Source organism: Macrotis lagotis, chromosome 7, assembly GCF_037893015.1.
Source record: "Macrotis lagotis isolate mMagLag1 chromosome 7, bilby.v1.9.chrom.fasta, whole genome shotgun sequence".
NCBI lineage: Eukaryota > Metazoa > Chordata > Mammalia > Peramelemorphia > Peramelidae > Macrotis > Macrotis lagotis.
Window position 1 is genome coordinate 217,453,356 of NC_133664.1, and position 27,984 is coordinate 217,481,339.

At 36.7% G+C, this 27,984-nt stretch overlaps 1 protein-coding gene and 1 pseudogene across 5 annotated transcripts in view; both read right to left on the minus strand.

Annotated features, from left to right (window-relative positions):
• The window catches only part of SCAF11 (SR-related CTD associated factor 11), a 106,971-nt gene that overhangs the window by 62,984 nt on the left and 16,003 nt on the right, over positions 1-27,984 (minus strand). The window lies entirely within an intron of this gene.
• On the minus strand, positions 301-27,936 carry LOC141494279 (gamma-secretase subunit APH-1A pseudogene; annotated as a pseudogene).

Consider the following 27,984-nt stretch of genomic DNA (forward strand, 5'->3'; position numbering starts at 1 on the left):
TGGTAAACAATTTTTACAACTAGGTTTTCTGATAAAGGACTCATCTCTAAAATATATGTAGAGACGGACAGTTAAGTGGCATAGAGCACCAGCCCTGGAGTCAGGAGGATCTAAGTTCAAATTTGACTTCAGAAACTTAATATTTGCTTAGTTGTGTGACTGAAAAAGTCACATAACCCCACTGCCTTGTAAAAATCAAAAAATAAAGTCACTTAACCTAAGAAGAAGAAAGGAGGAAGGAAGGAAGGAAGGAAGGAAGGAAGGGAGGGAGGGAGGGAGGGAGGGAGGGAGGGAGGGAGGAAAGAGGAAGAAGAAAGAAATCATGAGAGATGGGCCTTCACAAAAGTCTGGAAAGAGTTCCATGAACAGAAGCTGAGTGAAGTGAGCAGAACCAGAAGAACAGTATACACATTAACAGCAACATTGAGTGCTTTGCTCATCTGCTTATATTAGCTGTACAATAATCTTTTTTTTAATTTATGGTAATGTGTTTAGCCAAGACACACATGTGGAGCCTAATAAAGGCTCTACATAGTTTCTGTCAGGTAGAGGGGGAAGGAAAGGGATGGATGGAAAAAAAATAAATCTCAAAACCTTGCAAAAAAAAAAAAGATTGTTGAAAAATACCCCTAAATATAGTTGGAAAAATGAATGAACAAAATATTTTTAAAAATCTATATTATCAGACTTCTGGACAAGATGGTAGAGAGAAGACAGGCACAGTTCTAAAGTCTCCTGATCTTTCGCCATCTACCATATGAAACAAAACTCTTAAAAGAAATCCAACACACAAAACCCAGAAAGAAAAGCCAGGAGAAAGAACATCTTCCACAAGATTTGTCTCCCCCAGCAGCACTGGAAGAATTCAGGCTGGTGAGTCTAAGCTCTGAGGGGATCAGCCCTGGATCAGCCAGTAGCAGCTGAATTGGAACCAGGAGTCTGAGTGCCTGAGAGCTGGACCTGCTGGATCAGCAGTGGGGCTAGACGGCAGGGGCTTCAGTCAACTAGGGAGCAGAGGCGCTGGTGTTGGTGCTATCCCTGGGGAAGTGGTGGACAGGGCTGGGGGGGGAGAGTTCTGGTGCAGGAGAGCTGTGGACACCATCCCTGGGCTCCTCTGGTCTGAGGAACTCAGAGTCCATGCCTCCATTACAGCTCAGACCTCTTCCTGGAACAAACAATTGCAAACTACTTCTGCCTCAGGCCCTGGTGTGTGAGCAGAAGAAACAGCCCAGCTGAGGAATGACCTCAGGCCAGGGTAAAGCCCACCACTGATCTAAGGCAAAAGAATTCAATAGCTCCAACTCCTCCCTTCAAGCAAAGGGAGAAGATTTCAATCAAGGTCACAGGCACTCCAGAGAAAGCAACCAACACCTCCTACCAGCCATCAAGAGAAACTGCACTCAGTGGGTAAAGCCTTTAGGGATCCCAAGCCCCTGTGAACCAGCCCCTCCTCAAATGAAGGTCTTAGCAAAATGAAGAAGGGTCAGCAAAAAGGTGGATCCATAGAAAAATTCTTGGAAGGGAAAGAACCTAACTCAGAAACACCTAGAACCTCTGAAGAGAATACGATCTGGAAAGAATTCCTTGCAGAAATAAGGAAGGAACTTAAAAATTTGGGGGAGACAATTAACACCTTGCAACAAGAAAACAAATCCTTAGAAAGCACAATTGGACAAATACAAAAGGAGAATAAATCTCTCAGATGCTCAATTGGACAATTACAAAATGAGAATAAATATTTCACATCATCAATTGGACAAATACAAAATGAGAATAATTCTCTCAGATCCTCAAATTCGGTAAATGCAAAAAGAAAATAATTCTCTCAAAACCTCAATTGGTCAAATGGAAAGCTCTTTCAAAAGTAGAATTGACCAACTGGAAAAGGAGTTGCAAAAGGTTAATGAAGAAAATTCCTCCCCCCCCCAAAAAAAATGGAGTCTACAGAAGCTAACGACTCCATGAGACAAGAGTCAGTTAAACAGGATCAAAAAATAGAAAAAATAGAAGAAAATGTAAAATACCTCATCAGCAAGACCAGTAACCTTGAGAATAGATTGAGGAGGGGCAACCTGAAAATTATAGGACTTCCTGAAAACATTGAAGAGAAAAAAAAGCCTGGACTTAATATTACAGGATCTAGTGATGGAAAACTGCCCTGATATCATGGAATTGGAGGGAAAAGTAGTTACTGAAAGAGTACATCAATCCCCACCAGAAAAAGATCCTAAAATGAAAACACCAAGGAATGCTGTGGCCAAATTCCAGAACTATCAGAAAAAAAGAGAAAATCCTACAAGCAGCCAGAAAGAAACAATTTTAATATCAAGGAGCCACAGTAAGGATCACTCAGGACCTGGCTGCATCAACATTAAGGGATCCAAGGGCCTGGAAGGAGATATTTCGAAGAGCAGAATCTACTTTCCTGTAAAACTTAGCCTTCTCTTCCAGGGAAAAAGATGGACATTTAATGAAATGGAAGAATTCCAAAAATTCCTTATGAAAAGACCAGAGCTAAATAGAAAACTTGGACATCAAACAGGAGGTTCAAGAGACATATGAAAAGATATATATATATAAAAAAAAGGGGAGGGGTGGTAATAAGGAAAAAAACTGCTATCCAGTAAGTTGAAACTGGTGATATCCCAGCATGGGGAAAAAGATTCTCATAAATCTTGAGAATTGTAACTCTAACAGAGAGAATATACCTAGCCAGAAATGATGGACATTCATGATCTATCCATGAGACTGCTATCTAAAGAGACTGGCTTTAACCTCACTTGGGAGAAAGACCCTAATAACTTCCAGCGATTTTGACTCTATTGGATAGAATATACTGAACCAGAAGTTACAGACACTCAGAATTTTCTATGACTTAGATAGAATGATCTAAAAAACACTACCTCCTTAAAAAGGGGAACAGTAAAGAGATGGGAGGAGGGAGGGGATTGAATGGGGTAAATCTCATTACACTAAGAGGTAAAAAAAAAAAAAACCTATGGTAATAGAGGGGAAGAAGGGAACAGATGAGAAAAACCTGAATCTACTCATCAAACTTGGCTTAAAGTCAACCTACACATACTCAGTTAACTTATAAAACATCTAAACTTTCAAGTATTAAAAGGGGGAAAGGGGAGGGCGGACAAAGAAAGGGAAGGGGAGTGGCAGGAAAAAGGGGAAATAACAAAAGGAAGGGAAGGGAAAAGGGAAAAAGGGAAAGGGGATGGGGTGATATAGGAGGGCAAACACACTGAAGTAGGTGGTATTCAGAAACAAAATACTGGGGAATATGGATAAAGGGGGGAAGGAAACTTTATCCTCCTAAAAGGTACCATAGACAATAAAGCTATTTCAATAGTGAATATATATGCACCAATGGGACAGCACCCAAATTCTTAGAGAAGCTGAAAGAGAAGACATAGACAGCAAAACTCTTATTAGTGGGAGACCTCAACCTCCCACTCTCAGATCTAGATAAATCGAATCACAAAACAAACAAGAAAGAAGTTAAGGAAGTAAATAGATTGTTAGAAAAATTAGATATGGTAGACTTATGGAGGAAAATGAACAGGGATAGAAAGGAATATACCTTTTTCTCTGCAGTACATGGAACTTATACATGTTCCATGACCATGTATTAGGACATAAAAACCTAATGATCAACTACAGAAAGGCAGAAATACTGAATACATCTTTCTCAGATCACAATGCAATAAAAGTCATATGCAATATTGGGCCAAGGAGATATAGACCCAGAACAAATTGGAAACTGAATAACCTCATTTTAAAAAATCAGTGGACCAAAAAACAAATTATAGAATTAACCATTTTATGCTAGATAATGATAATGAAACAACATACCAAAACCTATGGGATTCCTTCAAAACAACTGTCAGGGGATATATTATACCTCTAAATGTTTACATGAATAAACTGGAGACAGAAGAAAACAATGAACTAAACACACAACTAAAAAAATTAGAGAAAGAACAAATCAAAAATCCCCAATTAAATACCAAATTAGAAATTCTAAAACTTAAAGGAGAAATTAATAAAATCAAAAGGAGAAAAAAAACTACTGAATTAATAAATAAAACCAAAAGTTTTGTATTATGAAAAAAACAATAAAATTGATAAACCTCTGGTCAATTTGATTTTAAAAAAGGAAGAAGAAAACCAAATTGCTAGTATCATAAATGAAATCGGTGAACTCACCACCAATGAGGAGGAAATTAAAGTAATAATTCAGAATTATTTTGCCCAACTCTATGCTAATAAATTGGATAATCTAAGTGAAATGGATGAATATTTACAAAAATTAAAATTGCCCAGGTTAAATGAAGAATAGATTAAATACCTAAACAACCCTATCTCAGAAAAAGGAATACAACAAGCCATCATTGAACTCCCCAAGAAAAAATATCCAGGGCCTGATGGATTCACAAGTGAATTCTACCAATCATTTAAGGAACAATTAGTTCCAATTCTATATAAACTCTTTGGAAAAATAGGGAAAGATGGAACTCTGCCTAACTCTTTCTATGAAACCAATATGGTGCTGTTACCTAAACCAGGAAGAGTTAAAACAGAGAAAGAAAATTATAGACCTATTTCCCTGATGAATATAGATGCAAAAATCATAAATAAAATCTTAGCAAAACGATTAAAACAAGTTATCACTAGGATAATACATTATGATCAAGTAGGATTTATTCCAGGAATGCAGGGTTGGTTCATTATTAGGAAAACTATTAGAATACTCAATTATATCAACAACAAACCTATCAGAAATCATATGATCACATCAATAGATGCTGAAGCTTTTGACAAATCACAGCATCCATTCCTATTAAAAACACTAGAGATTGTAGGAATAAATGGACTGTTCCTTAAAATATTAGCAATATCTATCTGAAACCATCAGCAAGCATTATATTCAATTGGGAGAGGCCAGAGGCATTCCCAATAAGATCAAGGGTGAAACAAGGGTGCCCATTATCACCACAACTATTCAATATTGTATTAGAAATCAGAGAAGAAAAAAAAATTGAAGGAATTAGAATTGGGAAGGGAGAGACAAAACTCTCACTCTTTGCAGATAACATGATGGTCTAACTAGAGAATCCCACGAAATCATCCAAAAAACTACTGGAAACAATTAGCAATTTTAGCAAAGTTGCAGGTTATAAAATAAACCCTCATAAATCCTCAACTTTTCCATATATGTCTAGCAAGATCCCATTTAAAGTAATCTCAGACAATATAAAATACTTGGGAGTCTATTTGTCAAGACAGACTCAGAATCTTTTTGAAAACAATTATAAAACTTCTCACACAAATTAAATCAGATTTAAATAACTGGGTAAATATCAACTGCTCATGGATAGGTAGAGCTAATATAATAAAAATGACAATTCTACCAAAACTAAACTATCTGTTTAGTGCCCTACCAATCAAAATTCCAAAAAATTACTTTAGTGAGTTAAAAAAAATTGTAAGTACATTCATATGGAGAAATAAAAAGTCAAGAATTGCCAGGAGCTTAATGGAAAAAAGTGCAAAAAAAAGTGGCTAAGCCCTGCCTGATCTAAAATAATATTATAAAGCATCAGTCATCAAAACTGTTTGGTATTGGCTAAGAAACAGAGTGGTGGACCAGTGGAATAGACTAGGTGTAAAAGCAGGAGATGATTACAGTAATCTGCTATTTGATAAACCCAAAGAGTCCAGCCATTAAGATAAAAACTCCCTCTTTGATAAAAACTGCTGGGATTATTAGAAGTTAATATGGAAGAAACTTAGATTAGACCAACACCTCACACCCTTTACCAAGTTAAGATCCAAATGGTTACAGGACTTAGACATAAAAACCAATACTATAAGCAAATTAGCAGATCAAGGACTAGTTTACCTGTCAGATCTATGGAAAGGGGAGCAGTTTATGACTAAGGAAGAATTGGAGAATATCACCAAAAACCAAATAGATGATTTTGATTACATTTAATCAAAAAGCTTTTGCACTGTAACCAAGATCAAAAGAAATGTAGTAAATTGATTCTGACAAAAGACTCATTTCTAAAATGTACAGAGAACTGAGTCATATTTTTAAAGCAAAAAGCCATTCCCCAATTGACAAATGGTCAAAGGATATTCAAAGGCAATTTACAGATGAGGAGATCAAAGCAATCCATATCCATATGAAACAATGCTCTAAATCATTAATTATTAGAGAAATGCAAATTAAAGCTTCTCTGAGGTACCACCTCACACCTCTCAGATTGGCCAATATGACCAGAAAGGATAATGATCATTGTTGGAAGGGTTGTGGGAAATCTGGGACACTATTACACTGTTGGTGGAGCTGTGAACTCATCCAAACCTTCTAAAGAGCTATTTGGAACTAAGCTCAAAGGGCAACAAAAATGTGCATACCCTTTGACCCAGCAATACCACTACTGGGTCTATATCCTGAAGAGATGATGAAAAAGGGTAACAACATTATTTGTATAAAAATATTTATAGCAGCCCTGTTTGTGGTGGCAAAGAATTGGAAATCAAGTAAATGTCCTTCAATTGGGGAAATGGCTTAGCAAACTGTGGTCTATGGATGTCATGGAACACTATTGTTCTATTAGAAACCAGGAGGGACAGGATTTCAGGGAAACCTGGAGGAATCTGCATGAACTGATGCTGAGTGACATGAGCCGAAAAAGAAAAATACTGTACATCCTAATAGCAACATGGGAGTGATGTTCAACCTTGAAGTACTTGCTCATTCCATCAGTGCAACAATCGGGAACAATTTTGGGCTGTCTGCAAAGGAGAGTGCCATCTGTATCCAGATAAGGAGCTGCAGAGTTTGAACAAAGTTCAAGCACTATTCCCTTTAATTTAGAAATAAACAGGTATCTTATTGTCTGATCTTGTTACCTCTTAGACTTCTCTTCTCTTCTTTAAGGATATGATTTCTCTCTCATCACACCCAATTTGGATGAAGGTACAACATGGAAACAAAGTAAAGACTGACAGATTGCTTTCTGTGGGGTGGGGGAGGGAAGTATGATGGGGGAAAATTGTAAAGCTCAAAAAATATCTTTAATAAAAATAAATTTAAAAAAGAAAATAAATGAACAAGGTTCAGATTTGGAAAAAAATCTATATTATCTTACAGGAAAGTAGGAGGGGAATGGGATAAGAAAAGGGGGAGGGGAGTATGAAAGGGAGGACAGATTTGGGGAGGCCTAGTCAGAAGCAAAACTTTTTGAGGAGGGACAGAGCAAAAAGGAGAAAGAATAGAATAAATGGGGGGAATAAGATGAAGGGAAATACAGTTAGGAATTACAACTATGAAAAAAAATTTAAGCAAGTTTCTTTGATAAAGACCTCATTTCTCAAACAGAGAACAGAATCAAATTTATAAAAATAAGAGTCATTTCCCAATTGATCAATGATCAAAAGATACAAACAGTTTTCAGATGAGGTTATCAATGCTACCTTATAGTCATACTAAAATAAATGCTTTAACTCATTATAGATTCAAGAAATGCAAATTAAAACAATTCTGAGGCACTACCTATTAGATTTGCTAACAGGCTGCAAAAGGAAAATGACAAATGATGGAGGGGATGGAGGGGAAAAAATTAATGCACTGTTGTGCATTAATGCACTAATTCAACTTTTCTGTAGAGTAATTTGTAACAAAGGGCTATAAAACCATGAAAAACAAAAAGAAAAAGATCTATATGTACAAGGATATTTATAACAGCTCTTTTCTGGTAGCAAGGAACTGAAAACTGAGGCAGTGACCAATCAGAGAACTGATTATAATAGAATGCTATTCTGCTATAAGAAATGATGAGCAGGATACTCTCAGAAAAACCTGGAAAAACTTAATGACTTAGCCTTTGTCAGCAATACAATGATCCAAGACAACTCTGAACAGCTTATGATAAGCAATGCTATCCAACACCACCCCCCCCCCCCCAGATAAATAGCTGATGGTATGTGAACACAGACTGAAGCAGTTTTTTTGCTATATTATTTTTGGTTTTTTATTTTTTTATTACTTTATTTAAGGCAATGGGGTTAAATGACTTGCCAAAGGTCACAAGGTTAGGCAATTATTCTGTGTCTGAGGCTGCATTTGAACTCAGGTCCTCCTGATTCCATGGTCCCTGCTCTATCTATTGGCTTCCTAACCTAGCTGTTCTCCTATTACTTTATTTTTCTTGAGGTTTTGTCTTTTGGGGGCTGGAGGGGCTGTTAGGGAGTCTATTTTTTTTAATAATATGACTATTTAATAATATGACTAGCCATGTTTTGCATGGCTACACACTTATACCCTAAAATCGAACTGCTTGCTTTCTCAATTGGGCAGGGAGGGAATAATGGAAGGAAGAGAGAGAATTTTGAACTCAAAGTGTTCAAAAGAATGCTAAAAATTGTTTTAACATTTAGCCAGGGAAAAAGAAATGATTCAGTTAAAGATGAGGAAAAAAGAAAAAAGAAAAACAGTTGACATGAAGAACAGATTAAGAAGAGAAAATAAGAATTCTCAGACTACCTAAAAGTTATGATAAAAAAAAAGAGTCTAGACACTCTACTTCCAGCAATCATTAAGGAAAATTGCACTGAAATTTTAGAAATAAAAGGTAAAATAGACATTTTAGATAAACCACCTATCACCACCTACACAAGATCTCAAGATGAACACTCACAGGAACATTATAATTAAGTTTCAAGACTCTCAGTTTAAGAAGAAAATACTACAATAAACTAAAAAAATATTGTGGAGCTACAGTCAGAATAATATAAGATTTAGTAGCTTCTAAATTAAAAGGCTGAACAACCAATGATATTCCAAACAGCAAAGGAAATGATTTGCAACCATGAATAAACTACCTAGCAAAATGTGAGTGTAACCCTACAAGGGAAAAAATGGGTATTTAATGAATTAAAGGACTTTTAACTCTTCATGAATAAAAGGCCAGAACTGAAAGGAAAAATCTGACCTACATGAATCAGGAGAAACACAGTAAGATAAACATTTAAAACCAATTACAAGGAATTGAATCAAGTCAAACTGCTTACTTCTTATAATGCAAAATATTAACTGCTGGGAATATTATTATCATAGCTAAGATAGTCTGAAAGAGCACCCATAATTAAAGGCTTGGGTTGATTTGAGAATGATAGTATGATCCTAAAAAATAAAATTGGTTTTAGAGAAAAGTAAAATGGAACAATTATCACATACAAAGAAGGGATGAATGGAAGTACTGTTATGGTGGAATTAAATTAAAAGATAAACAGGGGAACAAATAATTGCAATGTTTTATTTTGGTAGATAATGAAGTGATATCAATACGAAACCTTTAAACACCAAAAGCATCCACATTTTTAAAGAAAAAAGCCAAATGAATTACAAGTGGAAATAGAAAGCAAAATTGTAATGGCAGGAGTGGGGGAGAGACACTTCAAACTTCCCCTCTTGGAACTAGATAAATCTAACCAAAAGATAAAAAATAAAGTCAAGGAGATTAATAGAATCTTGGATAATATATTAGATATAACAGATCTCTGGAAAGAATTAAATGGAAACAGAAAAGGAACAGTTTTTCTCAGTGTTAATGGCAACATTATAAAAACTGAGCATGCTGGTCATAAAAACTTGATAGTTAAATGTAGAAATATTAAATGCATCCTTTTTAGAGCATAATATAATTAAAATCAGATTTAATAAGGGACCATAGAAACATATTAAAAATTATTTGGAGACTAAATAAGCTAATTCTAAAGAATGAGGGGGTAGATAGAAAAAACAATTTTACTAAAGAAAACTACAATGACACAACATATCAAAACTTATGGGGTGGCTAGGTGGTTCAGTGGATAGAGCACCAGCCCTGGAGTCAGGAGTCCGAGTTCAAATCCAGCCTCAGACACTTAATAATTACCTAGCTGTGTGGCCTTGGGCAAGCGACTTAACCCCACTGCCTCGCAATAAACCAAAATAAATAAATAATGAAATAATGAAATAAAATAAAGAGAAGATTAATGAATTGGTTATGCAATTTAAAACAAAAATAGAAAACATACAGTACAAATCCCTAATTAAACACCAAACTTTAGACCAAGTTCACTAATGAATATCGATGCAAAAATCCTAAGTAAAATACTACCTGCCAAAAACATAGTGGTGTGACGCTAGGAAGTTTCTGGAGCTTTTTTCCAAAACAACTTAAAATGAAGTCTCTAAACAGACCCCAAAATGACAGAACTCACCAAAAAAACAGAGTGAAACAAATTTTCAACTCAAGATGTCATGAACTTCAGAAAAGGTCTGTTGCATGTGAGTAAAAGAGGAGTGTAGCCCAGTGTAGGGAGGAGAACTGGGAGGCTAGTGGAAGGCTCTTTGTCACAAATGCAATTCAGGTCCCAGCTAAAGCAGGCTAGTGATAACAGCAGATCAGCACTGAAGGTCTCAACCTCAGCTCTCTGAAGGCTAAGTCTGAGCTCCAGAATGCTAATGCAGTATTAGGCTAACCTATCAGAGGATAAATTCCAAGCACCTGAGATGCCAGAGCAGTAAGTCAAGGGACTAGACCTCTGGTCCCCAGCACACAAAAAATACTTATAACCCCTGTGTCCCAGGAGTAGAGCTCAGTTATCAATATGACAAAAAACAAAAATAAAAAGATAACTAACCACAGAAAGCTACTATGCTGAAAGGGAGGATGAAAACCCCATTTCAAAAATGGAATGCAACAACAAAATACCTACATGTGAAGCTTCTCAAATCCAAAAAGACCACTTATAGGAATTCCAAAAGGATTTTAAAGACCAAAGAAAAAAGGAAGATGAAAAAATGAGAAAAAATTAGTCATAGAGAATTATGAAAAACTGCCTGAAGAAAAAGATATTTTTAAAAGTAAAATAGGGCAAAAAGAAAAAGGAAAACCCTACCTTTAAAATTAAAAATAACACTTCCAGGAACAGCCCCAGGGCGCCTGGCAGCAGAAGCAGTTTCCTGACCTGCCAACCCAGGGAGCACCAAGCACAACTTGAAAGATCAGCTGAGAAACCTCTGCCAGACAGAGCAAGGCCCAAAGCCCAGGCCAGCGTGGCCCTCCTCAGCATAGCTAGACCTCAGCCCAGCCCAGATCCCAGGAAATGGAAGCAGGCACAGAGGCACCACCCAACCTGGCAACTGCTTCCAGAGCACTCAGCCCAGGAGGGTAAGGGAGTGGGGAGAGACTGTCAAGGTCTCTCCTCTGTCCCTGGGACAGGGCACTGGGGCTTTGTCCACACTCAGACCCTGGTTGCAGTCTAAAGCCCCCTACTGTCATAGAGCAGGTACCCTCATCACAGCCCTGGGGCAGAGGTGTGAGCTTGTGGTCAACCACAGATCAGAGCACAGGCAGGGGAGCAGTCAGAGCCTCCCATAAGAACTTGAAGGAACTGAGATAACTGTGGGAGTGTCCCAATAATACTCAGAAGCTCAGGAAGCACCCCAAAACCAGGCACAGGCTGGGGAAATGAGTAAAAAAGGGGGGGGGAAAGAAACTGACCATAGACAATTACTTAGTTCCATGCAGGACCAAAACAGACACTCAGACGATAAAAAGTTCAAGCTTCTGCCTGGGATCAGGCTCTGATAGAGCTCAAAAAAAGATTTTGAAAATCAAGTAAAAGAGGTACAGGGAAATTGGGAAGAGAAATGAGAGAGATGCAGGAAAAATGTGAAAACCAAGTCAACAGTTTTAGTCACGAAGATCCAAAAGAATGCTGAAGAAAACAACAGGTTAAAAACCAGTTTAGGTCAGATGGATAAAACAATTCAAAAAGTTATTGAGGAGAGTACTTTAAAAAGTAGAACTGACCAGACAGAAAAGGAGATAAGAAAGCTCTCTGAGGAAAACAAGTTCTTCAAATGTAGAATGGAGATAAAGGAAGCTGATGTCTTTGCTAGGAATCAATACACAATATTCCAACACCAAAAGAATGAAAAACTAGAAGAAAATATGAAATATCTCATTGAAAAAAACAACTGATCTGGAAACAGGTCCAGAAGACACAATTTTAAAATTATTGGGCTACCTGAAAGTCATGATCAGGAAAATAGCCTTGACTTCATTTTTAAAGAATTTCTACAGGAAAACTGCTCTGATATCTTAGAAGCAGGGGGTAAAGTTGAAATTGAGAGAATCTACCAATCTCCTCCTGAAAGAGATCCAAAAAAATAAAGCCAAGGAGAAAATATTACAAGCAGCCAGAAGGACACAATTCAAATATCATGGAGCTACAGTCAGTATCACACAGAACTTAGCATCCACATAAGGGCTCATAGGGCTTGGATATAATATTCTGGAAGGCAAAAGATCTTGGAATGCAACTGAGAATCAACTACCCAGCAAAACTGAACATCCTCTTCCAGGAGAAAAGATGGACTTTCAATGAAACAGGAATTTCAAATGTTCCTATTCAAACAGCTAGAGCTGAACAAAAAGTCTGATCTTCAAGTATAGGACTCAGGTGAAGCATAGAGAGGATGAACAAGAAGGGTAAATTATGAAGGACATAATGATAAAGAACTGCATGTATTTTTGCATTGGGAAGATAATACAGACAATACTCATATGAATCTTCTCATTTATTAGAGCAATTAGAACAAGCATATGTAAATAAGGCACTGGAGAGAATGAAATTTGAAAATATAATATACTGTAAAAATGGAGTCAATGGGTGAAAGGGAAATGTAGTGGGAAAAACAGAAAGGAGAGATTAGGATAAGATATTTCATGTAAAAGAGTAAAGAAAAAGCTTTTGCAATGGTATGGAACGGGGGAAAGTGAGGGGGAATGAGTGAGCCTTCATTCTCTTCGTAAATGGCTCAGAGAGGAAACAGTATACATAATAGGGTACAGAAATCTAGAAGAAAAAGGAGAGAAAGGGGACGGAGGGAGAGGGCAATGCTGATTATGGGAGAGGATAGTCAGATATGACAAATTTTCATTTTTATCTTTTGTAAGGTGATGGGATCGAGTAACCTGTCCCAGACCATGGGGGCTAAAGTGGTTGCTAGGTCTCTGGGGTGGGTATAGCTTGGGGACTCCTGACCCCAGGGCCAGTCCTCTGTCTATTGAGCCACTCAGCTGTCCCACAGCACACTTTTGAAAAGGGACAGAGTGAAAGGAGAGAGAAAATATAATAAATGGTAGAATGGATGGAGAGAATTACGATCAGCAACAGCAACTGTGGAAAAATATGCAAGTAACTTCTCTGACAGACTTATGATAAAGAATGCGATCCACCCCAGAGACAGAGCTGATGGTATCAGAACACACAATGAAGCACATTTTTTCCCCTTCCTTTCACTTTACTTCTCATGAGACTTTATATTTTATTGGGGGATTATATTTATTCTTACAACAAGAATATTTTAGTAATGTGTAAGCAAATAAATAAAAAATAAGTAAAGAGAACAAAAAATCATATTAAAAATGAATTCTGTGCCCATAAAAAAGAAAGATTGAACTGAAAAAGGAAAGGACTCATCAAAAAGTAAAAGTGGCCAAGTGAAAAAGGAAAATGACTCAACAGAAAATAAAATTATCTGAAAAAGGGAAACACAAAAGGTAATTGGAGAAAATAAAACTCTAAAATTAGAATTGGTCAAATAGAAACTAATGATTCTATGAAACACCAAGATTTCATCAAACAACATCAAAAGGCCGAAAAAATACAAGAAAAAGTAAAATTTCCTCTTAGGAAAAATGACCAACTTGGAAAATAGATCCAGAAGAGATAATTTATGAATTATTGGTCTATCTGAAAGCTCCAATCACAAAAAGGGCCCAGATAATATCTACCAGGACATTATCAATGAAAACTGCCCTAATATCTTAGAAAAGATAAAATATTCCTGGAAAGAATTCAATCACCTCCCAGGAAAAGAACCCAATTTTTAGCCAAATTTCAGAATTCTCAGCTAAAGAGGAAAATACTGCAAGCAGTCAAAAAGAAGCAATTTAAATACCAGGGAGTCACAGTCAGGATTAAACAGGACTTATCAGCTTCAACACTGAAGGATAAGAGGGTATATTCCAGAGGGCAAAGGGGCATGGTTTACAACCAAGAAATCAACATACTCTGAAAAATTCAAAATATTCGTTCAGGGAAAAAGATGGACTTTCAAACATACCTGATAAAAAGAACAGAACTGAACAGAAAATTTGCTCTTCAAATACAAGGATCAGTAAATGCATACAATTCAGTCAATAAGACAAAAGTGTCTACATCCCTATATGGTAACACAATCCTTATAATTCTTTGAGAATTTTATTTCTCTTGAGACATTTGAAAGGATCATACTTAGATGGTGTGGGTACAAATTGATCATAATATGATGACACTTTAGCTCATGAGGCTTCTATTTCTATTGGGACAGTTGGCAGGAATATACTTGAACAGAGGGTATGGGTATAAATTGATGATGATTTTAATGGTGCTTTATGGCTCTTGAGAATTATATTTCTCAGAATTATGACACCAACATGGTGTTGATACCTAAATCAAGAAAAGCCAAAACAGAAAAAGTATAAGACCAATCTCCTTAATGAATGTTAATGCAAAAATTTTAAATAGAATTTTTACAAAGTATAATATAGCAAGTTATCATAGGATAATATATAATATATCTGGTAGGATTTATACCAGGGAAGGCAAAAATAGTAAACAATCAACATAATTAACCAAATCAACAAAAAAAAATTAACAGAAATCACATAAGATTATCTTAATAACAATTGAAAAAGCCTTTCACAAAATAAACACCCAATCCTATTTAAAAAAAGAGAGAACAATATAGGAATAAATGTAGTTTTCCTTAAAATGGTAAACAGTATTGCTATAAAAGCAACAGCAAGTATTATATTTAATGGGAATAAACTAGAAGAATTTCCAATAAGATCAAGAGTGAAATAAGAATGCCCATTATCACTACTATTATTCAAATGTTAGCTTTAGCAATAAAAGAAGAAAAAAATTGAAGGAATTTGAACAAGCAATGAAGAAATAAAATTTTCACTCTTTGTAAATGATATGGTGATATAATTTAAAAAAAACATAGAAAATCCACTTTAAAATGTGTGGGATAAAAATCCACTTAAAAAATATTTCGAGAACTGTCTGAGCAAAAAAAAAAAGTTTATTTTGGCTTTTCTCAAGAAAAGGGCACACTCCAAGTCTCACAAAGGTAGTGAAGATCAAGGAGCTGCCCCAAATTAACAGTCAAGCAAGATTATATGGCCTAATTCGATTGCCCCTTCCCTAGCCCCTTCCCTTCCAACCTGATTGGTTAAGATTTTCAGAGTTACAATCTTTACAGGAAGAAATCTACCAGGTAACAAAGAGAAGAATAAAATGTTTTCATAGACCACTACCTCACCATCCAGATGGTGAGGCTATCAGACGAAGATTTCTAATGACCCTTTGTTGTCTATCTAAAGGAATTAATGTCTGAGTAGGCAAGGTCTTCTAAGAAAAGTTGCTATCTTCTTATTTTAGCACTTATCACTAACATGAGGAAGTTTATGAGCTCCTTTGGAATGCAAGGTTCTCCCTTGAGAACAGTCTACTGTTCTCCCAGTAAAGATAGTTTTATCATCAAATAGGTGAGATTAACAAAAAAAAAAAGTAAGGTCTCTAGAAATAGTCCACTGTTTCCTCCCTAAAGATATGGTGCCTGGCTTGGAATGCAAGGTCTCTCTCCCTCTGTCTTTGTTTTAATGATGCTTAATCCTGAGAGGACTTCACTAGGAATATTAACTGTTAAGAGGAAATATTCCACTCAAAAACAACTGGCAACAATTAACTTTAGCAAAGTAAGAAAAGATGAAATAAACACATAATTCATCAGCATTCCTATATATTACCAACAAAGTCCATCAGGAAGAGACAGAAAGAGAAATTCCATTTAAAGCAACTATAGGTAATATAAAATACTTGGGAATCTACCTTCCAAGACAAACCCAGAAATAAAATGATCACAATTACAAAACATTTTCATACAAATAAAGTCAGATATAACAACCAGAAAAATGTCAATCATTCATGGGTAGACTGGGCTGATATAATAAAAATGACGATTCTATTTAAATTAAGTTACTTATTCAGTGTCATACTAATCAAACTACCAAAATATCATTTTACAGACCTAGAAATTCATCTAGAGAAGGATTTTAAATAAGTTTCTTACAAAATATAAAGTCATTCCTATTTTTAAAAAAACACTTTAAAGCCTAGGTATAAATGGATTTTTCCTTTAAAAGTATCTATCTAAAATAAACATTATTTATCATGAGAATAAACTAGAAACCTTCACAATAAGATCAAGAGTGAAATAATGATGTCCATTATTGTCAATATTATTCAATATTATGCTAGAAATACTAGCAGGAGCAATAAAAAAGAAAAAGAGGGAATCAGACTGGGCAATGAGGTAATAAAGTCAAGTCTTTTTAGAGAGGCTACGATGGAAAATAATTAAGAGCTTGGGGCGGCTAGGTGGTGCAGTGGATAAAGCACCAGCCCTGGAGTCAGGAGTACCTGGATTCAAATCCAGTCTCAGACACTTAATAATTACCTAGCTATGTGGCCTTGGGCAAGTCACTTAACCATTTGCCTTGCAAAAGCTAATATATATATATATATATATTATATATATATATATATATATAATATATATATATATATTAAGAGCTTGGCTAAAATGATAGGAGAAAATGACAAAAATTGGAGAGAATGGGAAAAAACCAGGTGGAACCATGAACTTATCTATTTTGGAGAAAATCTGGAATTATGCTCAAAGAGTTTTGATCCAGCAATACCACTATTAGGTCTATTTCTCAAGATGAACAAGAAAAAAGGAAAAGAAGCTATATGTTGATTCATGTATGTATGTATGTATGTATGTATCTCAGCTCTCTTTGCAATGGCAAAAATTGGAAACTGAGGATCAATTGGGAAATGGATACTGAGTTCTGGTATATGACTGAAATAGAAACATTAAGTTGGTTGATTTTAGAAAAACATGGGGAGACTTGCATGAAATAATGAAAAGTAAATTGATCATAAGCAATAAAACACTGTAAACATTAACAGTAATACTGTTCAAAGAATAACTGTGGGACAGCTAGGTGGCACAGTGGATAGAGCACCGGCCCTGGCATCAGGAGGACCCGAGTTCAAATCCAGCCTCAGACACTTAATACAAAAAACTAAAAAAAAAATAACTGTGAATGATTGAGTTACTTTGATTACAATTACTCAGTTGAACTACAAAGGATCTATGGAAGAAGATACTATCCACCTCTAGACAAAGAATAAAAATAAGTATACATAGCACAGTTTTATATACATATGTCAAATGGTGGCTAAGACAGTTCAGAACATAAAACACAACTTAAAATATTAAGTTAAATTAAAAAAGCAGACAACCAATCAATCACAATTCCTGTCCTGGTCACTTTCCTCTGAAACTTGAGCTTGAACCAATGACCCAATGGGAATTTTTCTTAGATTTCATGTCCACTTCTCAGTTTGGTACCCTTTTTTTTAAATTGTGGAAAGAGCTATATATTTTTTACTACTCTGTAAATTTCCTACTACTCAGTTCTCTTTACTTGATCAGTGTTTTTCCACAGAAATTGTCAGTAGCTTTCTCTTCATCAATTGAAATAATCTTGATATTTTTGGATGTTATTAATATTGTCTTATTTATAGTTTTCCTAATATTTAATCAACTGAGTTTTTAATCATCTTCATATGCTGCTGTAGTCTGTTAATATTTTAGACAATATTTTTGGTCAAAATATAATAGGGTCTCTGGTTTAAAACACATTTATTTCCTAGATATCATTAGTAGAATATATTTATTGTTTGTCCTTCACTCTCAAAGAAGACCATGACATTGGGAAAATGATATTGTGACAAGCATATGAACTAGATTTGAGTGAGGGAGGTGCTGTACTACCAGCCTCACTCTCTCCCTTGAAGCCATCTGGGTCCAGTGGTAGAAACGAATCAAGATGACTAGAGATGGCCCTGGATGTGAGGCAATCAGGGTTAAGTAACTTGCCCAGGATCACACAGCTAAATGTCAAGTGTCTGAAGCTAGATTTGAACTCACATCCTCCTGACTCTAAGACCAGTGCTCTATCTACTGTGCCATCTTCTCAATGTCATGGTCTTCTTCGAAGACATCATCATTGGTAGGATTCATTTTTATTTTTATCATTTACGCAAAATTATTGCATATGCTTTTAAAATACACTTGCAATCTACCTGGCCTTACTTTTCCCCCTTTTTCCCTTTTCTTATGGCTGAGCCCTACAGGTCTCTGCTCTCAAAACCTGTGCTGGAAAAAAGAAAAATGTCCAGACTGCCCAACAGGAATACATCAAAGGAGCCATGGCTAACAGCCAAACTGCTCAACGAAAGCATATTCCAAGTAGAAAGTCATGAGCTGAAGCCAGTGAGTCACTCTTTGTCTCTAACCATGCCTACTAAATCAACATTTTCTGACCTGGGTACACCCTAACACTCCAGGCACCATCCCTTAATGGTCCAAGAAGAGGGTGAGATCCCGGAGCTTTCTGCTGACCTTTCCCATCACTTGTAACTTGTGTGGTACTGATGCTCTCTGGTGAATCTAGTGACCCCTCTTTTTCCAATAAACAACTTTCCAATAAACAACTATTTAACAAGGAAAAAAAACACCTTGAAAGTGTTGTGGGCAACACGCAGCATATGAGGCCATGTCTTTGATACCTGTATTATAAAAGAGTGAAGGCTTGGTTCTTATAAAGAAAGGAGGGAAAGACTAGATTCCACCTTTTGGTTCTCCCTCCCCGCCATTTCCCCATTTTCCTTTTATCTTCCCTATGACAGAAGAACTGTCTAGTCATTCAAATGGTGGAAGGTCCTTTAGAAGATCATTACAGGATTTCTGGACAAGATGGCAGAGAGAAGACAGGCAGTTCTAAAGTCTCCTGATCTTTCCCCATCTATCATATGAAACAAACCTCTTAACAGAAATCCGACCCACAAAACCCAGAAAGAAAAGCCAGGAGAAAGAACATCTACCTCAGGATTTGTCTTCTGCAGCTTTGGGTGAGTATGGGCGCAGAGGGCAGATTAGCAGCTAAATTGGAGTCAGGGAGTCTGAGGGCCCAAGAGTTGGACCTGCTGGATCAGTGGTGGGGCTAGACCATGGGGGCTTGAGTCAACTAGGGAGCAGAGGCATGCTGACCCTCTGGAGCTTGCTGACAGGGCTGGGGGGAGAGTTCTGGTGCAGGAGAGCTGTGGACACACCATCCCTGGGCTCCTCAGATCTGAAGAATTCAGAGTCCATGCCTCCCATTGCAGCTGAGGCCCCTTCCTGGAAACAAACAATTGCAGACTACTTCTGCCTCAGGCACAGGTGTGTGAGCAGAAGAACTAGCCCAGCTGATAGTAGGGAGAGGAATGAACTCAGGCTAGAGTAAAGCCCACCATTGACTGAAGGCAAAAGAATTCAATAGCTCCAACCCCTCCCTTCAAGCTAAGGGAGAAGGCCTCAATCAAGGTCACAGACACTCCAGAGAAAGCAACCAACACCTCCTACTGGCCAGACAGAGAAATTGCACTCAGTGAGTAAAGCCTCTAGCAATCTCAACACCAAACCCCTGTGAACCAGCCTCTCTCCAACTGAAGGTCTTAGCAAAATGAAGAAGGGTCAGCAGAAAGGTGGATCCATAGAAAAATTCTTGGAAGGAAAAGACCCTAACACAGAGAGACCTAAAACCTTTGATGAGAATATGATCTAGTCTCCAGTACAGAAAGACTCCCTTGAAGAATTAAGGAAGGAGTTTAAAAATCAATTGGAAAATTTGGCAAAAGAAACCCAAGAGAACATTAATACCTTGCAACAAGAAAACAAATCCTTAGAAAATACAACCAGAGGGGCGGCTAGGTGGCATAGTGGATATTTTTTTCAGTTATTCTCAAATCTACTTATTTAATTCCAGTTTTTTATAATCACACAGAGCTCTTTTTAAAAATATTTTACATACTGGGCCTTTGTTTCAGTCTTTGACTTCCATAAAATGAATATACCCAATAATGAGATGAAAGGAGATGGATAATTTAGATATCATTGGCAGCTGGTTAGACACTGTTTAGGTTTAGATATGGGTGTAAAATGAGGCCCTGGCAAATCAATGAACTTTTTTTTTAGGGTTTTTTTTTAAGTTTTCCTAAGGCAATGGAGTTAAGTGGCTTGCCCAAGGCCCACACAGCTAGGTAATTATTAAGTGTCTGAGGCCAGATTTGAACTTAGGTGCTTCTGATTCCAGGGTGCCACCTAGCCATCCCAAGTCAATGAACATTTAATAAAAGAGGAGGTTTATTTTGTCCTAATACAGCAAGGATATGCAATAAAGATATGATGGCACTTAGCTTCTCTGGCCACGGCCTCCCTCCTCTCCATCTGGAATACAGCAATGTGTGGTCTAGGGCACCCATCTAGTCTGAGAAGCATCTATTACACATATCTGGGACCTCTTATGCTCCCAGATGAAAAAAGCTATATCAGAGAAGCTGAAGTCAATTAGGTTGCATTGGGAATAAGGAGAAAGATGTGTCAAGGGTCAGGGATGATGATGTTTGTCCTTTGCTCTCAAAGACCTTGACATCAGGGGAGGTGAAGTCATGATAAGCATATGAGTGGATTTGAGTGAGGAGGGCTATGCTAAGTCACCAGCCTCACTTTCCCTTCTAGAACTCTCGGTATCCAGGGGCCAGACATAAATCAGTATGACTGACTGCCTTTCTTTTATGAATGAGGAAGAAAAAATGAGGGGAAAAAAATCTTTCTATTTAACTTGATCATGATTGATGTGAGTTCAAATAATGCAAAACACAATTTAGTACAAATTATAAAATATACTAGGTTACATTTAAAAACAGAATATTATAAAAATGCATGAAATAAATGAAAAAGACAAAATTATATCAGCTTTTTATCTTTGCAAATAATTACAAATAAGAATAGCATTACAATGATAGAAATGGAGCTTCTGGAAGAACACTGAAATCTAAGAATATGTTCCTTTTAGAGCAGTCATTCCGACAAAATTAATTAATTTATAGTAGTTAAGACAGTGGGAAAAAGTGGCTATTAGAGAAAAATGACTGCAAGTCTTGGTTAGTTCAAATGCTTTAAAAATTAAGTTCAATTTCATGCTAAATGCTATTTCAATGCTAAAATTACCAAAGGTGAGTGCAAAAGAGGGTCAAGCATCTAAATGTTCTGATACTTTGAAGAAAATAATTCAGTTAGGTAGGGACACTAAATTTTTTTCATTTGGATTAAATAGGCTTATTCTGGAAAGAATGGTTTCCAAAATTTAACATTTTCAAGAAAGTAAAAACTCAACCTAGACTTAAACCCTTACTCAGAGAATATGACCATCAATCACTTCTGTGATCAAAGAAAACAAAATTTAAAAATATTACTGAATATTGTATCTAAAGTTAAGCACTATGCTGATGATATGTGAAAATGTCATTATTGTCATATAAATTTTTTTTTAGAATTATAGACTGAACAATCCTTTCATTTTTCATATATAAGCTGATAGGTACAAAAAGCAAACGCAATTTGAAGATTTATATTTTCACACAGTGAACCAAGTATTATTGAATGAACTGTGGTACTAGCAAAAATTAGTAATGCTTTAAAAACATGATATTATTGTCCTTGCAATATTTCTCAAAAGTTAGGCTAAAATAACTTAAAAACGAGTCAGGTCACCCATGTTTTCTTATTTGACCACTAAAGAACTAGAAATGATTGATGATTGTATCCTCTCGGAATATGAGCATTTTGAGAATAAACAAAGTAAAAAATCTTTTTTTAATATATTTGAATAAAAAAATTATTTTTAACTTTCATGATTATATTACATCATTAAAAGAAAAAATCCACTTATTTTTAAGATTTTCATTGTTTTTTATCTCTACAGAGATAGAACCACAAGCCAATCAATGACCACATTTTACATATATAATTTTAATATCAAAAAGAGAAAATTCAAATGTAACTTCATGGGATTCATTATTCAGTTTAATAGGAACAGCCTATTGACCTAGAAAGGAGGAAGCAGTTGTGGCCTAACTGCCACAATAGCAACAGTAGTACAATGTTAATATAAAACATACAAGCCTTAGTTTTATAGAAATTTTGGCATCAGTTAATAAGCTGTGCAATTTCCCAAAGACAATTTAGGAAATCCTCCTCTCCCTTTCAACTCTCCTGTTCAATTTTTTAGCCCATCTCATCCATGTATACAATCTGACTCAGACATTTAAGTACTAGAAGATATTTATCCAAAAGCATGTTAAAATCTGGAAAAAAATACTTGAACCATTGGTCATTCCTATCTGGATGATCAGGTCAAATTTCTTTCAGCTATTATAGATCTCTTATAGAAGGTGCTGCAATTTTCTAGACCTTGAAGTCATTAGCACAATGTCATCCAAACACACAAAATTAGATGGAGGATCTCACCAACCCAAAGAAATTCCTTCTTCAACCTCAACTTTGTGTCAAATTCTCCAACATGAGGTAAGAACATATTTCCTTACTTTATAATTTATCTAATAATGTATTATCAGAGATTTGTTAGATGATTATTTCTACTTTCATATCTTCTAAGGAATCTACTAATACTTTTGATGATGTCCTTTATCCCTTAAAGAGATGACTTAAAAGCTTTTGTATAGATGGAAGAGTAAACATACAGGTCAGGAAGTATTTGAAATTCTTTTGGTTACCTTTTTGGTATTCATAAGGTGTAAGGTTTTTCTATAGTTTTGGCATCTTCCCCTTCTTCAGATAATGTTTTGTCCTTCATTTTCAAAGAAGACCACAACAGGAGGTGATGCCATGGCAAGCACATGAAATGAATTGGGGGGGGGGGCTGTGCCAAGTTACTAGCCTCACTTTCTCCTCCAAGGTCATCTGGGTCCAGTGGCCAGATATGAATCAGGATGGCCTGGGGTGTGGGGCAATCAGATTTAAGTAACTTGCCTAAGGTCACATAGCTAATAAGTGTCAGAGCTGGATTCGAATTCTCATCCTCCTTATTCCAAGGCTCTATCCACTGCGCCATCTAGTTGCCACCTTCATCAGACAGCTTCAACACACTCATAAATGAATGAACCCTAGGATCAATCTCTCTCTCTCTCCATACACACACACACACACACACACACACAAACACCTGCTTCAAATGAGATACTTTCCTTTTATTTGATCTCTTTAGTACCATTTGCACGTCTTCAGGAGGTACCTCAAGCACACCCCCAGAGGTGGAGATTCCAGTCTCCTTAATAGAGGATACAATTTGTTATAATGATTTTTATTAGTTTTTTCATTTGTTTTATTTATTCTAGAATGTCCTTGGAATGAAAATCTTTGCTTAATTTTGCCAACCCATTTCTTAACTAGATTACCCTTAAAAGACAATATTTTTCATTAATTGTCCACTCAGGACTTTACAAATAAGTTTATATTCTAATCTAGTTTTAATATAATCTAATCAAATCTAATCTAGATGAGGTCTGGAACCATCATCTCTCTCTGCTTGTCTAGTATAACAGATATTTGCTGACCACTGCACTTTTTGGGGTTTTTTCCCAGGAAGTCAAGTAGTAGAGTAGGCAAGATCTGCATTCAAAAATCAACTTCAGATACTTTCTAGCTGTTAACCTGCAGCAAGCACACTGTTTGCCTGTTTCCTCTAGATTAAAATGGGAATAATAATAACACCTACCTCCCAGGGTTGTTGTGAATCTCCTAACAAGTAAAGTGCTTATCATAGTGCCTGGTATATATAAGACACTATATAAATGCTAGCTATTAATATGTTACTGCCCTTCTTCTCAAACTACTTTGTAGTTAAGTGATTGTATTTATTTTCTTCATATATTTTCTATATGTACTTCTACAGATCCTTGTCTGCTTCATTAAGTCCCTAGGGAGCAAAAGTTTTCATTTATTATTCTTATAACTAGGTGCCTAAGCAGGAGCTGTATAAGTGCTGCTATTGTTATTATTAAACTTATTTATACTGAGTAAATTAACAGCTGGATAAATCTTGGTCAGTATCAATGTTATTTTTTGAGATCTATTTTTCATTTTAAATTTCAATAGCTTGCTTAAATGAGCAAAGTTTACATGTTTCAATTTGTATGTCATAACCATTTCATTATTTTTCTTGTTTTAAAAGAATTCTATTGGGGGGGTGGAGGGAATGAGATTAGGGGAAAAATTGAAACATTCAAAATAAATAACTTTAAAAAAAAGAATTCTAATCTAAGCTCTCACAAGTCTGATTGACCACAACTAAACCAGGGCTAACTCTCAAATAAAGAAGTCTTTTTCTGTCTGTTAATATATGTTTTATTTCTTAAGATGTTATTTAGTACTCACCAAATAATAGCATCCACCAATTCTTTTCACCAAGAAAGTGATTATGACATAGGGAATTGAGACTTTGGTATCCCTAATTCCCTTCTCCTGAAGCATTCTTTCCCATATTCCCATCCTAGACATTTTTCCACCTTTGCATTAAAATAATCAAGTTAAGAGCATGCATTGTTTCAATTTGGTTTCTGCTTCAGCATCCATAGGCCACAGATCAATGAGGTAGCCTTTTTGCAAATACTGCTATAATATCATTTCTAAACCATCACTACTGAAATATATGAACAAATATTCCAAGAAATGTTTTTTGTTGCCATTGAACATACCAGAAAAACTACTCTGACAATGCTTTCTTAAAGTAAATTTACCCATGACCCATACTTTGGAAGTAACTTTTTACTTCTTTTACTAATTGCAAGAATGTCAAGCTAGATATTTTCAATTCCTTTACCATTTATTTGTCCACTCACTGCTCACTGAAAATGAAGTTCAAATTTAGAATACCAATAGTCAAAGTTTATTGATGACCTAAAAACTGTAATTTTTAATGCCCTCTGTCTCCTTTGCAATTATTCTGGCACATCACAACAGAAATTCTTTGTTCAATTGGTGGGGGGAAAAAACAAACAAACAAAAGAATCAGTGACTAAAAATTCTTTTTTCTCCAGTCACAAAATTGCCCCATCAAAATTCTCAATCACAATAAGTGGAAAACAAAAATTTCCCTATAGCCAAGAGCTTTTAAAAAATCATAAAGGGTTTCTAACTAACAGCAAAATTAACTAGTCCCAGTTTCACTTTTTTTTATTTTTCCACTGGCTATCTAAAAGAATTATTAATGTGTTTTGAAATACCAAAAAGATTAGGAATCAAAGAAGCTATATAAACAACTGTTTTCCTTTTTTGAAAAATGGAATCCTATAAAGTTATATCCTATAATCACAAATTCCAAGTAAAAATTTATAAACACACACTACCAGCTCATTCAGATAAATTACTAAATTACTTGCAATTTGCTATTTCCCTTTTAAAATCTACTGTCCCAAGATTCTATTAATCAGTGAATGGTTCTAGTTAACAACAGGGATTAAGGGTGGAGATTTACTTATCTGCAATAAAGACAACATCAAAATCTCAACCCAGGCTGAAAACAGCTAGCTCAAAGTCCATGATAACCCAGGTTAAATAACAAAAGCAAAAGTCAAGTTAAGAGAAGAGAGATACAAGTGATATGGAGAAAATCCTCAAGCCAAAGTAAGTAAATGTAAACTGAAATGAAAAGTAAAAGATATTTACAAAAACATAAGGATGATTTGATTCAGTATATATTCTAAGTCATGTTGGGAATATAGTTTACTTCATTTTTTGTACTGATTTTACTTTATTTGGTAATTAATAAGTAAAATGATATTCAGTTACTTCAACAAATTTAACAAAGTGACCATATCTTTAATAATTGCTAAACCCAGAAAGTTGTTCTATTGCATTTATTTGCATGCTATTTTTTTCACAGTTATGAAATTCTTTCATTAGTCAAAAAATCACACTTACTGGGGATTCCACCCCCAGCAGAAAATAATACATTTTATAGAAAAGTCATTCCCTCTTTTCTCCCTCCCCCATTACCCTTCCCTCACCATTAAAAACTAGAAAAAAATTCCTGCTGCCCTCCACAAATCCTTACAGGCCATAACCCTAAGTGGCACCATGACCCCATAGTGTTCCTCAGTCCCCTCAGCTCTCTCACTGTAGAATAAAAATTATTAAGTTCCAGTCATCCCAGTTGCTGGGAACAGAGAAAAAGAGAGAGGGGAGGGGAAATGAATTGAGGAGTAGAGATTACTATCTCCCTAACACACTCCTCAGTCTATTCCTTAGGATCTCTGGCCAGTGGGAGAAAATGGAAAAAATGGTAGACAGAGGAAGAACTGGGAAAACAGAAATTTTGAAGGAAGCAGCTCCAAACTTCCCTCCCCTCCAAAAGGCAGTTTGAAGTCTTTGTCAAATTGAAAATTACTTCCCTCAGACCTGAAAAAAAGATATCCAATTGGGGGGTAGGGCGAGAGAGAGAGGGAAGTGGGCAGAGGGGATAGATGACAGGGACCTGCTCAGATCCCTGCAAACTTCAGTAACCTCTATACACCAATTTTATCTCCTGTGCAATGACTAACTATGCCACCTCCCTTAGCATCTTTCCATAGTTGGTGATGGAGAGTAATACAGGAGACAAAGAACCCCTGGCCCTCAGGGTTCCCCCCAGGTCCCCTCAGTCCTCAGGTGGGATGCACAGGGCAAAATACACTATCACTTGACTGTCCTCCTGCTGTCTGCCTGCAGAGGGGAAGGGATGTGAGTCTTGGAGAGGGTGGGGAAGTGGAAGGACCCAGGGCAACAGGGGAGTCCTCAAAGGGCAGGGACAGATGGAGTTTCAAAACCCTCTAACCGGCTGTCCCCTGGCACCAACCACTGTGGCCTAAAGAGCAAAGGTCAAGATTGGACAGAGTGAAGCCCCTATGGATGGGAAAGGGGATGTAGATGGATAATACAGAGAAGAGTAGCAGGGACACTAAGGTGGGGGGGGGCAGGGCTCAGTCTTGGCTAGTGAGCAGGCAGGTGGTAGTCAGGCAGGCGATCAGTCCAAGTGGTCAGTCCTTACACGAGAGGCTGCGCTGGACACTTTGGAGGGAGCCTCCAGCTGTAATGAATGCCCAGATCCCCAAGGAAAGAGTAACTGCATAGATGGGCAACAGGCTGGCTTCATACCAGGGATTCAGAAATGTCAATCCTGATGTCAATAGGTGTGACTACAAATAACCAAGCCCAAGGCCCAGTATCTTCTCCTCTCACAAGCATCAAAAAACACAATTCCCCCAAAAGGTATGAAGTGATATGATGGCTACTGTCAAAAATGATGAGGTTAAGAAGTAATAGGGTAGATCTCCATGAATACCAACCACACCTGGACCAAGTACATCAGCCAGGATGTTGATAACAGAAAAGACTCCGCTGATGATGCCGAAAGATAGACCAGAAACATAGGCCATTAGTCCGATGGAGATTGGAGATGGGAGATCTTCCATCCTCACTCAGTGATGCTAACCCCTCATCTGCTTTCTTAAGTAGCTTATAGTAGGCAAATCTGAAAACCTTCTGAAGCAGGGCAGAAATGGCAGCACCAAAGATGAGGAGGCCATATTGGAGCCGGGTGTCTGACTGATAAGTCACATGGACCAAGATGAACCAGGACCACAGAGGCCAAAAGTAGAGAGAACAGCCAAAAGAATGCCCCAGCCACCAGGATGATGACCCACAGGGTCCCCAGCCACGGGGTCCAGAAAAAGCGAGAAGGCCAGGCCAAAGGGATGGGCCAGGGGGGCGGGAAGCCTGAGGAGGGGGTTGGCGTGGAGTCACCCCCAGGCCCCCGGAGACGGGGAAGGGGCGGGGGACCTGGA